The 13776-nt window shown below is 39.1% G+C and overlaps 1 protein-coding gene across 1 annotated transcript in view; it reads right to left on the bottom strand.

Moving 5' to 3' along the window:
* TRPM7 (transient receptor potential cation channel subfamily M member 7) overlaps positions 1–13776 on the bottom strand; it is a 70471-nt gene that overhangs the window by 56014 nt on the left and 681 nt on the right.

Raw genomic sequence — 13776 nt, 5'->3', positions numbered from 1 at the left:
TAAATATAGAGGCTGATTTGATAGTGTAATGACAATTGATCTCCTGCAATATCATTGATTGAAATGTTCTAAAATGTTAGTATATGTTATTTGCACAAGTTGGTGAAATTGCATGAATCAGCACTCCACCAGCCAAGCAGCCAAAGATACACATTACCGAATGAGTAAAAATTCTCTCTTCTACAACTTGGGAAGGTAACATTTGCAGACAAATAAATAAATACAGAGGTCTCTCTCTATATTGTATCCATCTTCAAAAACAGATAATGTAAAAACTTTGCTGGTTACCAAAAATATCCATTGCCTAACCAATATTTTGGTTTGTAAAAGAATGGTGCTCATTGTTCAGGAGATACAATATATGTAAGCACAATTAAAAGAAAATAATCAGTTTTAATCTTTTAACTCTAGACTTTACCCACTATAATTTCTTTTCAAATGGAATAATCCTCACTGGGGCTGCTTTTAAGCGTGTTTTTCCCCCCTGCAAGTACTAGGAGAATGTAACAATCTTTGTAAGATTATTTATGATCTCCAATAACATAAATTGTTTTCCCAAGCCAGAAGCACTATTTAGAAATCTCCGGACTTCAGGCGGTGGCAGGGGTCTCCTGTGGGCCGCCCGACCTGTTTGGCTTGCCCTTCAGCCGGGAAGGGCAGCGTGTGTTGGGTTCCTTGGTTATGGCCGTAAAAGACCCCTGTAAGAAACATGCCTGTGAAATCCAGAAATGTTTGCAAGCAAACCACTACTTGGAATCTAAATGTGAAACGGTCTTCCAGGAGATGAGATGGGGTTGCGCCCGGTATCCTAAGGGCGTATCCCTCTCTTGTTCAGGCTTTTAAGGGGAGGGAAAAGAGAGAGAGAAGCAGGTACCAGATTCCAATCAAACCCCCATTCCGAAGCCCTGAGGGAAGCCCATTCACTGGGAGGGCTGAGCAGCCTTACCTGCCGTCGCCGAAGCTACCGCGCTATACCTCAACCTGTTCTCTTGCATGGGAGGGCTACTCCCACGACGCAAGCTGGCTCCTCTTTCTCCAGACCCTGACGGAAGACCCGGAGACAACAACAGCCCGTCGTCAGCCGAAGAGTAGAGCCCCTAGCACTTTTGCTGTCGAAACGATGTTACTGCTGTAGCCTTATTGTAAAGTAGATTGGAGTAGGAAAAAGAAAAAAGAAATCTCCGGGCTTATAAACTCAACAGGTTTAAAAACTGCGTCATTCTTTGCTTTGGTCCTTTCAATCATTTTTGCCTAGTAGTGTTAAAGGTAAAGGTTCCCCTTGCACATATGTGCTAGTCGTTCCCGACTCTAGCGGGTGGTGCTCTTCTCCGTTTCAAAGTCAAAGAGCCAGCGCTGTCCAAAGATGTCTCCGTGGTCATGGGGTCGGCATGACTAAACGCCGAAGGCGCACGGAACGCTGTTACCTTCCCACCAAAGGTGGTCCCTATTTTTTTACTTGCATTTTTTACGTGCTTTCGAACTGCTAGGTTGGCAGAAGCTAGTAGCGTTACACTGAATCAAATACAGGTAGTCCTCAATTTATTGACTGTTCAAAGTTACAACGGCACTGAAAAAAGTGACATGACCATTTTTTCACACTTGTGACCATTGCGGCAACCCCGTGGTCACATGATTTGCATTTGGATGCTTGACAACTGATTCATATTTATGACAGCTGCAGCGCCCGGGGGTCACATAATCACCTTTAGCGACCTTCTGACAAGCAAAGTCAATGGGGAAACCAGCTTCACTTAACAACGTGTTACTAATTTAACAACTGCGGTGATTCACTTAACAAATGTGACAAGAAAAGTCGTAAAATGGGGCAAAATTCACTTAACAAATGTCTCACTTGGCAACACAAATTTTGGGCTCAATTGTGGTTGTAGTTCGAGGACTACTATTTGGAAATTCCTCTGGATTCTGATTGTGATGAAAACTCTAAAGCATCTGCTATCTGTGCGAAAATAAAACAAATAGCAATGGAATCTTTCAATAGTTCCACATATCTCTAAATTATCAGGGACATTACACTTAATCTCAGCTTGGAAGAAACCACATTAGCAGAGATAAAATATATTCCTTTTCCATCTCCCAGGGTAGTTAAACTGTTGCGTGCTAAACTCTCACCTACAAAAACAAATTAGACAACATTACTAACTGAATGGAAGAATTATATTTTATTACCCAAATATTTTAATAGGCAATCAGACTCAGTTCAGTGAGTTGAAATCCTGATCTCTTAGGTGATGATTATCTCTTAACCTGATACCATTTATAAGATTTTATCAGGATTAAATAAATAGCAGAATTAATTACTGTCCTGAAATAAGCATTTTAATTTATTCCATGAATTTAATTTTAATTAAGCACAAAAACTAAATAGAAGGAACTAAAAATGTATTGAGGGTGGCTCAGTAGCTAAGACGCTGAGCTTGTTGATCAGAAAGGTCGGCAGTTCGGCAGTTTGAATCCCTAGCACCACGTAACGGAGTGAGCTCCCGTTTCTTGTCCCAGCTTCTGCCAACCTAGCAGTTTGAAAGCATGTAAAAATGCAAGTAGAAAAATAGGAACCACCTTTGGTGGAAAGGTAACAGTGTTCCGTGTGCCTTCGGCATTGAGTCAGGCCGGTCACATGATCAGGGAGACGTCTTCAGACAGCGCTGGCTCTTCGGCTTTGAAACAGAGATGAGCACTGCCCCCTGGAGTCAGGAACAACTAGCACATATGTGCAAGGGGAACCTTTTCCTTTAAAAGTGTATAAGTTGCTACAATAAAAGCTGTACAATTGTTAACTCTATTATTGGAAGCAAACGCAAGTAAATTAGCATATATTCAGAAAAGTACTAATTTTATAACTTGGTTTTAATTTCCGCAACTGGCCAAATACAAGAATGATGAGTGATCAACTTAATTAGGGGTGATTTTTCAATCTCCATAAAGATCATGAAAAGACTCATTTCACATTTCAGACTTCGACAGATACTAGACAAAAGTGCCAGATTGTTAACACAGCGCAAGTGGCATTGTGTCACTTTTTATGATTAAATAATGAAAAGGCATCACAATGCCAAGTACAGTATCTTCTGAGTTTTTAAATAAATAAAAAGATGGGAACTGATGCGAATGGAGTATGAAACTTTCCTTCAACTGCAATGAATGGGTAAAAAAAGCATCCAATGACATCTAATTTTATTGTCTCCTGTAATTCATCAGAGAAACAAGAATAACTACTTATAGTTGATGTAACAGCCCCTATACTGTAGTTATAACACAACCTTATACAGTTGTTATTAATTCTCATGGTATCATCTCTTGCTCATACCTACTGCCCTCTCTTCTTAGGCTTAATGTGCCAGCTGGCCTGTATATTGATTGCAGTTCACCAGTAGCAGCCAGATTGGCTGAGCTGATGTTTCTATCTTCCAACCACTACTCCCCCTTTTTTTTTTAACCAATGCAGGTGGTGATCTGTGTTTGGATGACTAACTGAATATTGTACGTATTTCCAAAATGTCCCTGTATCTTATTCGGAGGAACGGCGTGCATTTGAATCATATTCAAAAGCTATGCAAGTCTCAAGATGCGCTGCCTTTCAGGAAATGCTCACAGGCAACAACGGAATATACAAATTTACAATCAAGGTAATTTGGCTGGGGGGGAGTTTTTTGAATTCCCCAGATTTTAGACAAGGCAAAAGGTGAAACCGTTAAGGAGAGGTTATGGGTTTCCCCCCCCCCTTTTATTACCTCGCCTGAACTATCAGATCAGAGCACAGCGAGCAAGCATGTTTTGAATATGCATCTCGGATTACTTCATACTTATCGTTCATTTGCCTCTGGGTATGCACGCCTAGTAACTGTTCCTTAGCTGCCCAGTGAGAAAGATGTTTTAGTGACTCAAGGCATTGGAAAGCTAAGAGTGTGGAACTGGGTTGCTAGCGTTGAATTTTGGATTGCGGGAAGTCCTTGCTTACCAGGGTTCGATTAGTGGCTGTTCAAAATCACAACAAATACAAGATTTAGAAAACAAAGGAAAGAGGGGGGGTAGAGACACAGAGAGAGAGACAGAGGGAGAGAGACACAGAAGGAGAGGGAGGGTGGGGGACAGGCTGCTAAATTCTCTTTTTTAAAATATATTTGTATTGTTTTTACATTTAAAACAAAGCAGTACCACGAAGTCGAAGTGACCATACAATCACATTATATACAATTAATCTCATCCATTGACTATTAGCCTACTTAATACATTATCTATCCTTCTGTCCAATCACAGTATTTACATTTTGTTCCAGTCTTGTCACCTTGTCCTATACCAATCATAAAATCTGTTCCAGACTTCAAAATATTCTGAATCCTCTTTATTTTAAGTTTAAGAGTGAGCCTAGCTGCTTCCGCACAGGCCAAAACTTTTCTGATTATATATTTAGCTCTGATGGTATATTTTCTTTTTTCCAATACTGCGCATAAGTTATGCGCGCCGCAGTTAGTACATGTATAATTAGATAAAGTACATCTTTCTTGAACCCCTCCGGTATTATGCCTAGGAGAAAAATTTCTGGTTTAAACAAAATTTGTTCTCCCACCATTTGTTCCAACCATGATTGAATCATTTTCCAATCTCTTTTTGCCTCTAAATTCTTGAACAGTTCTCCAGTGGCAATTGGTTGATTTTTGCAAATGAAGCTCCCATTTTAAACATGAGAACAAAGCCATCATCCTTCAAATACAGATTCTGCCCTGCCATCTAACAGCGATCCCAACTAAAGTACAGGATAAGCCTCAACTTGCAACCATTCATTTACTGATTGATTTTACAATGGCACTGGAAAAAAAGGAATGTATGGCTGTTTTTCAAACTCAGTGACAGTTGCAGCATCCCCGTGGTCAGGGGATCAAAATTCAGACGCTTGACACATGACCCCAGGATGCTCATAAATTCACATGGATGATGGCTGCCGTGTCCTGGAGTCATGTGATCCTCTTTTGCGACTTTGGGCCAGCAAAGTCAACAGGGGAACCAGGTTCACTTAACCACCAGGTTATTGACTTAACAACTGAAGCGATTCACTTAACAACTGTGGGATGAACGGTCGCAAAATGTGGCCAAACTCGCTTCATAAATGTCTCGCTCAGCAACAGAAATTTGGTGCTCAATTGTGGACGTAAGTCGAGGACTATCTGTACTGTGGTTAAAGCTAAGCCAAAAAAAAGGAAGGAAAATCTTTAACTAGAGTGAGGCAGGGCACCACATTATGCCTGAAAAAGATTTAGTTCTAGAATGGTATAAAAGAGCAAAGTTGAACTCAGAAAGCGTACATTTTGGATTCGCCCTCTAAATAGTTCTAAAGCTAGAAGTATTTAAATATAGCAGGAGGCATTGTGTATTACTAAAATATATATATATATATAAAAAAGGGGGGGGAATCTTTATACACTCCCATAGGAATAACTAAGGTTTGTTCTTAATTCTAATCTCCATTTTATGCCAAAAGACACGTGATTCATCATATAGAAAGGGCAGAATGAAGATTCATTGAAACTGATATAGCCAGAATAATTCTTCCTATTTTGCCCCATAAATTCTTCCAGAATTTGCATCTATCCTAACAAAAATGTATTGTGCCTTAAAGAGACCAACAAATCTAATCCAACAAAAATTAAAAGGGTTACAACGCATATCCTTTAGTCAAAAATAAGGGGGAAATACAGCTGTATTTATAAGGGACAAATTTAATTTTGCTGTTGTTAGTTGCGAAGTCGTGCCCGATCCATCGTGACCCCATGGACAACGTTCCTCCAGGCCTTCCTGTCCTCTACCATCTGCTGGAGTCCATTGAAGCTCACACCGACTGCTTCGGTGACTCCATCCAGCCACCTCATTCTCTGTCATCCCCTTCTTCTTTTGCCCTCAATCTTTCCTAGCATTAGGCTCTTCTCCAGGGAGTCCTTCCTTCTCATTAGGTGGCCAAAGCATTTGAGTTTCATCTTCAGGATCTGGCCTTCTAAAGAGCAGTCAGGGTTGATCTCCTCTAGGACTGACCATAAATTAAACTTACAAGAAGGCAAATATAATCACCAGTAAGAAAGACAAAGTGCTTATAAACAACAGGATTTTCACAAGTTAAGGCAAAGATGCAAGGTAAGTATATTTATAATTATTTCACAAAAGCCTTGATTTGGGGGGGTGGGGTGGAGAATTACTACAGTATTTCTGTTTAGATGTGAAAATACTGCAGGAAGAGTCTAAGGGAGATCTCTGAGGTGTAACTTTACCTATAACGGGTGTGGCGCTGATCATGTTACTAAAAACCTCTGACTATGACTGTAGTAACATCAGAGTAAACTTGGTAACCTTTGCTAGAAGGAAAGATCAACATTCAGTTCCCAGGGCTGACTTAAGAATCATTAGCAATCCTAGGGATCAAAGCAAATAAGCAAGATAATCTTGCCTCAACGTGTGTTTTTTATTCAAGATCTTTTGGGGGTAAAAAAAATTGGGAAGAGAAAACACGGGTAGTCCTTGATTTACAACAGTTCATTTAGTGAATGTTCAAAGTTATAACAGCACCGACAAAAGTGACTTATTATGACCATCTTTCACACTTACGACCATTTCCGCATCCCCATGGTCATGAGATCAATATTCAAAAACTTGGCCAACTCACTTGTATTCATGACAGTCACAATATCATGTTAAACCCCTTCTGACAAGCAAATTAAACGGGAAGCCAGATTCATTTAGCAACCGTGCTACTAACTTAACAACGGCAGTGATTCACTTAACAACAGTGGCAGGAAACGTCATAAAATGGGGCAAAACTCATTTAACAACTGTCTCACTTAGCAACAGAAATTTGGGGCGCAATTGTGGTCATAAGTCAAAGATTGCCTGTGAAGGAAATCAGAAATTGGAAGAGGATGGTTTCATGATGAAAATAGTGCCAGGGCGAATAGTAGTAGTATAGATAAAGGTAAAGGTTCCCCTCACACATATGTGCTAGTTGTTCCCGGCTCTAGGGGGCGGTGCTTATCTCCGGTTCAAAGCCGAAGAGTCAGCACTGTACGAAGACATCTCCATGGTCATGTGGCCAGCATGACTAAAAGCCGAAGGTGCGCGGAACGCTGTTACCTTCCCACCAAATGTGGTTCCTATTTTTCTACTTGCATTTTGACATGCTTTCTAACTGCTAGGTTGGCAGAAGCTGGGACAAGTCACGGGAGCTCATTCCGTTATGTGGCACTAGGGATTTGAATCGCCGAACTGACGACCTTTCTGATCGACAAGCTCAGCATCTTAGCCACTGAGCCGCCGTGTCCCTCGTAGTATAGACACGCAACACACAAAGAGCTTCTTTCCTTAATACTACATATAAGAGACTGCTAGCTAGTCTGGAAATTCTTAAAATTGTACTGCTTGGAGTGTGTTTTTTACATTTTTGATCAAATGTTCCTCTTCGCCCAACTCTCTTACAAAAGGAGTTGCTCAACAAGGATATTTGATCTGAAAGACAACAGCCAATTCTGGGAAATATGTAAAACCCAATTTCACCGCCAGCTTCCATTATTAAATCTTTGCATCTGACTAATAGATTAACAATGTTATTATGAAAGAAAAATGAAGTTCTTACTCAAAGCCAAAGTAATTAGAAATTACAAAATTACAGCATATTCAGATTTGTTTGGTTTGGGAGATAGATAAATAGCAAACAAAACAGACAGAAATAGGTTCAAAAGGCTGTATGTAAAATTCTCAAAAAAAAAAGTTCTTATTCTGCTTCGATCTATTTGATTAGATCACAGAGACACCCACTTTTTACCTTGTGTCTTATAACTGTATTACATACGCATTGAATATGCATTCTGCTGAATCCAAATTCTCATGGCACCTAACAGAACAGCATTAAGGATACAATGAAACAAGTCACTTTAGTTTGGCTTGTCAAAAATAACTATTTGTAAACTAACTGCAAAATGTGACTTCAATTCTCACTTAAGGTAAATCCAATTAAACACTCATAACCACTCATAGGAAGGCACACATTGTTTAGAAATGTTAAATAGCCTACTCTACTATATATAAAAGTGAAATACCATGCACACATCATCATGAAATCTCCAGAACTGTAAAGCCTACAAGCTTGAAATTTGTCACGTATGTTCCGTTTGGCTTCTAGGTGCTTACTAAGAAAGGATTTTTTGAAATAACCATCAGATCATTAGTATTTCTTATAGTATTATTAGCACGCTCTGATGCTGTTAGACGGTCTACTCCTCCTCCCCACCTGAAAAGAATTCTGTTCCAACTGCCACTTGGGCATGGGCGTGGCCAGTGTGTAACTCATCTGGCCTGTGGGCTGGGAGTTTAGACATTCTATTCCTCCTCCCTACCTGAAAAACGCTCTGATGCTAAGAATTAGACATTCTACTTCTTCTCTCCACCTGATAGGGAGAGAAGGGGATAATATAGGAGAGGCTTCAGAAGCCTGAGGGAGAGAAGGGGAATAGGAGAGGAGAAGCTTCTGTGGAGAGAAGGAGAGACAGATCTTAACTACTCATTAATGATCAAGGTTTAACTGTCAATTTATCAAGCCTGATCACATAGTTCCATAACGAAGCACAAGACCCAAAGGTATCCAACCAACTAGTGCTCTGTAGCTCCCTCCCCCCCAAAAGGGGGGGGGTGCACTTTTGAGTCATATTGCAGTTGGCAAATCTATTGACATATTTTAGTGGAAACATTTAGAAACCATTAACAGTCACCAAAAGTATAAGAATGTTACACTTCAGAAGGTATCTAGTTAACGAAGCACAAGACCCAAAGGTATCCAACCAACTAGTGCTCTGTAGCTCCCTCCCCCCCAAAAAGGGGGGGGGGTGCACTTTTGAGTCATATTGCAGTTGGCAAATCTATTGACATATTTTAGTGGAAACATTTAGAAACCATTAACAGTCACCAAAAGTATAAGAATGTTACACTTCAGAAGGTATCTAGTTAACGAAGCACAAGACCCAAAGGTATCCAACCAACTAGTGCTCTGTAGATCCCTCCCCCCCCAAAAAAAGGGGGGGGAGCACTTTTGAGTCATATTGCAGTTGGCAAATCTATTGACATATTTTAGTGGAAACATTTAGAAAACATTAACAGTCACCAAAAGTATAAGAATGTTACACTTCAGAAGGTATCTAGTTAACGCTTTCTTTGGATGGTTGTTTTAAAAATCTACATACCTTGTAATTACCTTTTTCTACACCTAAACGTTATGACTCACAGCTAAACAAAAGAAAAACTGTAATGAACTACTCCAGTGTAAACTGTTAAGTCCTGAAGCTACAGCAATTGGCTATTTGAAGCCCAACAGCAACTATTCGACACAAAAGGGTAGTTACAAAACAATGAAAAAAGATCTGCTGCTTGATATTTATAAAGCAACTTTGATGTTGCTCTGATCATCTACGCAATTGATGCATTAGTCATTTATGGAATAGCTGCAGTGATGTCATGAGATAATGGTTCTTAGGATGGAACTCACTAATATATGTAATTGTACTTGATTGGCAATCTCTGATTTTTCTTTACTAAGAAATATATTCAAGAAACCAGATTTCTATACTTCTCTTTTAATTCTTTCATTATTCAAGATAATAATAGTGGTAGCATTCCGCTTAACACAACCCTAATATCTTTCTGAACCCCCAGATGTTAGTTCTAAGCATATTTTTTTCAATTTGCAAAGCTTCTTACTGATGAATTACCAATTAAAAAATGAGTAGATAAAAATAGCATACTGGAGATTTGCTGATGTCTTAAACTGTAGCATAAAGATACTTTGGGCTATTTACATAGCCCAAAGGTATATTTTATAACACAAAATTGTGTTGAACATATTCATAAACTCATCTTAACATCAGGGAAACAAAAGGGCTTCAGGAGCAATTTGAATTAAGAAGGATAATAGCTGGAGGACTTGTTCACATATCATCTGATATGTGATACATATCATCAACCCACCATGCTTCAACTCAAAATCTAACTCTGGTTAACCCCTCCAGGGAAAATCTCTAGGGAATATCAGGATGTAGGATAAACAGGAAAGTAAGCAGGATGTAGGATAAACAGGAAAGTAAGCAGAAGCTGAAGAAAGAGAACGGCAAATCATTTTTGGTCAAGGGAACACAGCCACCTCTTTCTAACTCTGGAAAACAGGGCACCGACAGATATAAAGAGAACAAAATTATCTTTAAGCTCAGCTTAAGCACTTTTGTTTTCCCTTGGAATATAAAGTGTCATATCTGCAGTCAGCATCATCTGTTGTTAAGCATGTTTATTTTAAAAACCTCCAGGGAAAAAAAGAATAATGGTGTGCCAGTAAAATCACATTAAGATCACATTAAGACAGTAAACTACCTGTTTATATTTCCACTTGCCTATTTCGCCCCATTTTGCAAACCAGAGGTTGCTGAACAAACTGGTTGGTTTTGCACCATGAACCTTAAAACACAGTTTACCAATCACAACAGTTAAGCACAACAAAGAATGTTCTTTCTGTGCCAACTCAGAAAGCTCAAACTGTCCAAGGAGCTGCTGATATAGTTCTACAGTGGAATTACTGAGTCTGTCATCTGCACCTTCATAACTGTCTGGTTTGGCTCTGCAACCCAACAGATATAGACTTCAACGCATAGCTACAACTGCAGAAAAAACAATTACTAACCTGCCTTCCATTGAGGACCTGCATACTGCATGAGTCAAAAAGAGGGCTATGAAAGTATTTACAGACCCCTCATATCCTGGACATAAATTATTTCAACAGACGCTATAGAGCACCGCACACCAGAAAAACTAGATACAAGAACAGTTTTTTCACGACCGCCATCACTCTGCTAAACAAATAATTCCCTCAACACTCTCAAATTATTTACTAAGTCTGCATTACTATTATTATTAGTCTTCTCATCATTCCTATCACCCATCTCCTCCCACTTATGACTGTATGACTGTAACTTTGTTGCTTGAATCCTTAGACTTAGTCTACTGCTAAGTCTACTGCTATTATGATTTATATTGATTGTTTCCTAATATGATTTGATTATTTATTTATACCCTATGATTATCATTAAGTGTTGTTCCTTATGATTCATGACAAAGGTATCTTTTCTTTTATGTACACTGAGAGCCTATGCACAAAAGACAAATTCCTTCTGTGTCCAATCATGCTTGGCCAATAAAGAATTCTATTCTATTCTATTAATCTCACACACACAAAAATTAAGGTAAACAGAATTAAACCTCCTTATGACTTAGCATGGCACAAAAGTCTAAATGACATGTGGGGTTTTCACATATTTTTAAGAATATAGTTCCTTAAGAGATTTCAAAATTAAATGTTGTGTACCTTTTTTAAAGGATTGCGGAGCTACCAGAACTGAAATAAATATATCTCCACTATTGTGCTGTATGTCTTAAACTGTGTGAAGTAGAGATGCAGTAATGAAGTTGATGCATTTTTTTTCTCTATAGCACCTCTCTTGTACGGGAAAGTTTGAGGGAAATCTGAAGGTTTACTGGGATGCTACAAGGTCTCAAAATTTTACAATTGTCCTTTTCTACAAGATCCTAAAATGATATTTGGAATGTACAACTTTGCGATGCTTACACATCTCCGAAAGATCTCTTTTTGAGGTGAATTCTAGATTTGCATACTTGCTGTTTAGAACTAGGAGGATCGAATGATTCCTATAATCCGTACTGGTTATTTATTTTAGAACTGGTATAGGCATATAGCAATTAAATCTGATTGCCTTTCATTTCCTCCGAACAAAACATTCAAGGTATTCTGTAGGGATAAGAAACACTGCCAGAATTGTTGTCTTTTTTTAAATGAATCTCTCCACTATAAAGTCAATAGAATACACAGAGCCAAGGTTAACTTACTTCAAATAATAGGAAATTATAGGAAATAGGACAGCTATCCCTTACGATAGATTATTTACTTAATGTGGGAACGTTTGCTTATGAGAAGTTGTAGCTATTAAAATGGGTAAGATGTGGGTGTTGTCTGCTGTAACCATAGTTGAAAAATACACACAGCAAATCAATTCGACCAATCACATCCCACTCCCAGCCATACTAAGCCATGCCTTTGAAGCTCCCTTAAGCAGGAAGCTGAAAACGAGACAATTTTGAAAGCAGTGTCAGCTAGAAAATGACCTTAGCTTGAACATATTTGAAAGGGCAGGTCAGCTAACAGTCTACAATCAACCAGCCTAATCTGCCAATGAGAATGTGGAGCAGGTCACCTGTCACCTGATGAAACTTATGCTTTCCAATATGCCTGTTCAAAGCTGGACAGTTACTAAAGAACTTAGCAGCAGAAAACCTATTTAGCATCTTTTCTGGGATGTAGCCTGTGATTCTTTAACCCACCCCCCTTCCACAGGGAGGGGGAACAATCCTTGACGAAAAAGTACACTTTTATTTGTGGGGATTGCAAGGATGACTACCTGCACTCCTTTTTCTAACTTCCTAGGTACCATAAATTATTACTTATGTGCAAAGAACTAAGTGAGAGAATTCTCCCACACCTGGCCCAAAGTGAGAAGACTTCAAGGCATCACCATAATTTCTTTAAACAGACCCACCGCATAATCAGGGGGGGGGGGGGGTTAAGTCCAGAAGGTGGATAAATGTTTCACCCCAAACAGTAATATAAATTGTTCCATTTTAACTTAAGAGCGTGTGAATCCAGCCTATTGTTAAGTTATTCCACAAAATGACAGGATAAGCAAACTTTCGCTGACCATAATACGCGGCCCCAACCAATGCTCTGAACACATGCTAAAACTCAGCTCCCAGCCTTGCCACATAAAAAGCTTCCTCTGTTTCAACAAAACTGTACAGAAATAAGGCCCAACTTCCGCCAAACCTGCCTTACAGAAAGAGGAAGAGACTTCCAGGTTTATCTTAAGCGTCATTCCTTATCATAAAATAAAACTTAAGCGTAGCCCAGTGCTCAGATGACACAAGGGACAGGATTAGATCAAAGAAGTTGCATTTTTGCCTTGGGAATGTTCTGTTTAAAAAATAATAATAAGGGGGTTTCTGAATTGTCGACGTCAGAAAAAACTGGATATACTACTACACTGTTATACTTATATTATATTATAAAATTATAACATATTAGATTATACTTAGGTCTACCTAATTTAACATGATAGGTACCCAGAAGCTCCCCATCGGCTTCTCTGCCCATTCGTGATATATATTATACATTAAGTACAATTTCTAATGCATTTTACAATGCATCGATATTTGCAAATATCTACCCTCAACATTTCATTTCATTTCATCAACATAGATTAGTAATAGAGAAGGTAGGTTTAGAAAATGGAAGGAGTCTTCCAAATGTCTTTTGTTTATTGCCTTTAGTAATCTTATTTCTTTCCAGATAACCAGGGGGGGGGGGGGAGAGACACCGGGCACATGCCAAATCAAACCCTATTTTATGCAGGGAAACTCATTTTCAAGGTTGGCACAGCCTGCCAAGCCCAAATTCAAGCACGTGGCCAGTTTAAAAAGGAGAAGGGGAGATTTTATGCCTGGGGAAAAGGGGGCTGCTGACCACTTTCCCCCTGCCTCTTCCATAGTTACATTTTCAATGCAACCTTAATAGATTTGTTATTTATTGGTGCATTAGTTTAGGAAGAGATTCTTGCTCTCCTTTTTTTCTAATTAGGGGCGCCTTAAGTGTAGGGTCTCCTGCCTGAGGGGGTGGGG

The sequence above is a fragment of the Thamnophis elegans genome, chromosome 16, assembly GCF_009769535.1.
Source record: "Thamnophis elegans isolate rThaEle1 chromosome 16, rThaEle1.pri, whole genome shotgun sequence".
In the NCBI taxonomy this organism is placed as follows: domain Eukaryota; kingdom Metazoa; phylum Chordata; class Lepidosauria; order Squamata; family Colubridae; genus Thamnophis; species Thamnophis elegans.
Note: the sequence above shows the minus strand (reverse complement) of the source record. Positions and strands in the feature narration are given on the sequence as shown.